The following is a 4735-nucleotide window of genomic DNA, read 5'->3' as shown; positions in this document are numbered from 1 at the left end:
AGATACACTTTTCATTGTATAACCTATAAACTAAGAACGATCTACGAATTATTATACCACTATTCGATTGGGCGTTAAATTGTGTACAATCCCCGTAATTTTCATCAACATGTGATTATTTCTACGCAAATAACAGCAAAATGCTTGAAAATGGCAAAAATCGCAAATTTTCACGACTATATACATGGAAAAATTGCCAAAATATTTTATCTCTTGGATAATGATATAACTCTCAAAATATATGTATTTTGGAGGAAAAGAAACGAAAATCCATGTTAAATACTCCTTGAACGTATAGTTCTTAAGATATATAACATAAACCTAAATCAACTAATTTCTTGGAAATACACTTTTCATTGTATAACTTATAAACTAAGAACGATCTACGAATTATTATACCACCATTCGATTGGGCGTTAAATTGTGTATAATCCCCGTAATTTTCATCAACATGTGATTATTTCAACGCAAATGACAGCAAAATGCTTGAAAATGGCAAAAATGGCAAATTTTCACAACTATATACATGGAAAAAGTGCCAAAATGTTTTACCTCTTAGATAATGATAAAACTCTCAAAATATATGTATTTTGGAGGGAAAGAAACGAAAATCCATGTTAAATACTCCTTGAACATATAGTTCTTAAGATATATAACATAAACATAAATCAACTAATTTCTTGAAGATACACTCTTCATTGTATAACCTATAAACTAAGAACGATCTACGAATTATTATACCACCATTCGATTGGGCGTTAAATTGTGTATAATCCCCGTAATTTTCATCAACATGTGATTATTTCAACGCAAATGACAGCAAAATGCTTGAAAATGGCAAAAATCGCAAATTTTCACGACTATATACATGGAAAAAGTGCCAAAATGTTTTACCTCTTAGATAATGATACAACTCTCAAAATATATGTATTTTGGAGGGAAAGAAACGAAAATCCATGTTAAATACTCCTTGAACGTATAGTTCTTAAGATATATAACATAAACATAAATCAACTAATTTCTTGAAGATACACTTTTCATTGTATAACCTATAAACTAAGAACGATCTACGAATTATTATACCACCATTCGATTGGGCGTTAAATTGTGTATAATCCCCGTAATTTTCATCAACATGTGATTATTTCAACGCAAATGGCAGCAAAATGCTTGAAAATGGCAAAAATCGCAAATTTTCACGACTATATACATGGAAAAAGTGCCAAAATGTTTTACCTCTTAGATAATGATAAAACTCTCAAAATATATGTATTTTGGAGGGAAAGAAACGAAAATCCATGTTAAATACTCCTTGAACGTATAGTTCTTAAGATATATAACATAAACATAAATCAACTAATTTCTTGAAGATACACTTTTCATTGTATAACCTATAAACTAAGAACGATCTACGAATTATTATACCACCATTCGATTGGGCGTTAAATTGTGTATAATCCCCGTAATTTTCATCAACATGTGATTATTTCAACGCAAATGACAGTAAAATGCTTGAAAATGGCAAAAATCGTAAATTTTCACGACTATATACATGGAAAAAGTGCCAAAATGTTTTACCTCTTAGATAATGATAAAACTCTCAAAATATATGTATTTTGGAGGGAAAGAAACGAAAATCCATGTTAAATACTCTTTGAACGTATAGTTCTTAAGATATATAACATAAACATAAATCAACTAATTTCTTGAAAATACACTTTTCATTGCATAACTTATAAACTAAGAACGATCTACGAATTATTATACCACAATTCGATTGGGCGTTAAATTGTGTATAATCCCCGTAATTTTCATCAACATGTGATTATTTCTACGCAAATGACAGCAAAATGCTTAAAAATGGCAAAAATCGCAAATTTTCACGACTATATACATGGAAAAAGTGCCAAAATGTTTTACCTCTTGGATAATGATATAACTCTCAAAATATATGTATTTTGGAGGGAAAGAAACGAAAATCCATGTTAAATACTCCTTGAACGTATAGTTCTTAAGATATATAACATAAACATAAATCAACTAATTTCTTGAAGATACACTTTTCATTGTATAACCTATAAACTAAGAACGATCTACGAATTATTATACCACCATTCGATTGGGCGTTAAATTGTGTATAATCCCCGTAATTTTCATCAACATGTGATTATTTCAACGCAAATGACAGTAAAATGCTTGAAAATGGCAAAAATCGTAAATTTTCACGACTATATACATGGAAAAAGTGCCAAAATGTTTTACCTCTTAGATAATGATAAAACTCTCAAAATATATGTATTTTGGAGGGAAAGAAACGAAAATCCATGTTAAATACTCTTTGAACGTATAGTTCTTAAGATATATAACATAAACATAAATCAACTAATTTCTTGAAGATACACTTTTCATTGTATAACCTATAAACTAAGAACGATCTACGAATTATTATACCACCATTCGATTGGGCGTTAAAATGTGTATAATCCCCGTAATTTTCATCAACATGTGATTATTTCAACGCAAATGACAGTAAAATGCTTGAAAATGGCAAAAATCGTAAATTTTCACGACTATATACATGGAAAAAGTGCCAAAATGTTTTACCTCTTAGATAATGATAAAACTCTCAAAATATATGTATTTTGGAGGGAAAGAAACGAAAATCCATGTTAAATACTCTTTGAACGTATAGTTCTTAAGATATATAACATAAACATAAATCAACTAATTTCTTGAAAATACACTTTTCATTGCATAACTTATAAACTAAGAACGATCTACGAATTATTATACCACAATTCGATTGGGCGTTAAATTGTGTATAATCCCCGTAATTTTCATCAACATGTGATTATTTCTACGCAAATGACAGCAAAATGCTTAAAAATGGCAAAAATCGCAAATTTTCACGACTATATACATGGAAAAAGTGCCAAAATGTTTTACCTCTTGGATAATGATAAAACTCTCAAAATATATGTATTTTGGAGGGAAAGAAACGAAAATCCATGTTAAATACTCTTTGAACGTATAGTTCTTAAGATATATAACATAAACATAAATCAACTAATTTCTTGAAAATACACTTTTCATTGCATAACTTATAAACTAAGAACGATCTACGAATTATTATACCACAATTCGATTGGGCGTTAAATTGTGTATAATCCCCGTAATTTTCATCAACATGTGATTATTTCTACGCAAATGACAGCAAAATGCTTAAAAATGGCAAAAATCGCAAATTTTCACGACTATATACATGGAAAAAGTGCCAAAATGTTTTACCTCTTGGATAATGATATAACTCTCAAAATATATGTATTTTGGAGTGAAAGAAACGAAAATCCATGTTAAATACTCCTTGAACGTATAGTTCTTAAGATATATAACATAAACATAAAACAACTAATTTCTTGAAAATACACTTACCATTGCATAACTTAAAAACTAATAACTATCTAGAAATTACTATACTACCATTCGATTGAGCGTTAAGTTGCGCATAATCCCTGTGATTGTCACCAACATGTGATTATTTCAACGGAAATGGCAGCAAAAACTTGAAAATGGATAACAATCGCAAATTTTCACGACTATATACATAGAAAAAATGCAAACAAATTTTAGCTCTTGGATAAAGACAATACTTTCGAAATACATGTATTTTGATCGATCCATGTTAAATTATCTATGGACGTATAGTTCTTAAGATATATAATTAAGACAAATTATTTGACTACCATTCGACTGAGCGTTAAGTTGTGTATAATCCCGTAATTTTTATCAACATCTGATTATTTTAACGGAAATGGCATGAAAAAACTTGAAAATGGCAAATATTCGCAAATTTTCATGATTATATCTATATATATGGAGAATATACAATACAATTTTACTCAAAATATGAAATTTAAAATTCTCAATATATATATATATATATATATATATATATATATTATGGGGCCAAAAAAAGAGGATTTATATGAGACATATCTTTATTAAGACTTAGATATGAATAGATGTGTAATTGTGAGGGAATTATTGCCTAAAAATACATCAAATTTAGGTTAACGCCTTTATTCGAAAAACAAAACATTTACAGTCTGTATATATATCATACAAAAAAAAACTGAAGTCAGAGTCAGAAAATTATCGAAGACAATCTCGAAATGAACGGATAAAAACTAGCACCAGATCAATAAACTCGTCCCGATGTCAATCCATGAAACAGAAATATATAAACCGTTACTGCAGTCGTGGTATTTATACAAATCAAGATTAACGATTGCTGGCAGAGACCCTAACGTCTCCTAACCTACACGCAGACAGGCCGAGCTCACTCGCAACGGCCGATATCAGCGAACGGGAGAGGGAAACCGGCAGCGAAATCCAAAGACAAACAGCGGGCGGTTGCAAAAATAAAACGACGACCCCTACCTCCCTCCGTCAGACGGTTTGCACTCGTCTGGCAACGTCGCCACTAACCCGGAGGGCTGTGGGATTTGGGACAAACTGCATTCAGCCTTAATAGAGACGTTCTCCGTGGCAGGGATCCGATGAAATTCATAAAAATATGCATCGGATCGGGCGGCGAGGGGGTTTTAGGAACAATGGGGGGACCGGAAATTTGGATCTTGTTAGATGTAGGCGAACGGAGTGTTTTGTTCTGGACTAGTGGTTTATTTCAGACGAAGATTCGTTAGTCTTAGAAATAAATGATAATAAATGTTGA

The sequence above is a fragment of the Rhynchophorus ferrugineus genome, unplaced genomic scaffold, assembly GCF_030347505.1.
Source record: "Rhynchophorus ferrugineus isolate W39M unplaced genomic scaffold, kcgeb_rfMv2 rfM4, whole genome shotgun sequence".
NCBI classification, from domain to species: domain Eukaryota; kingdom Metazoa; phylum Arthropoda; class Insecta; order Coleoptera; family Curculionidae; genus Rhynchophorus; species Rhynchophorus ferrugineus.
The sequence above is the reverse complement of the archived record's forward strand: the minus strand, read 5'-3'. Positions refer to the sequence as shown.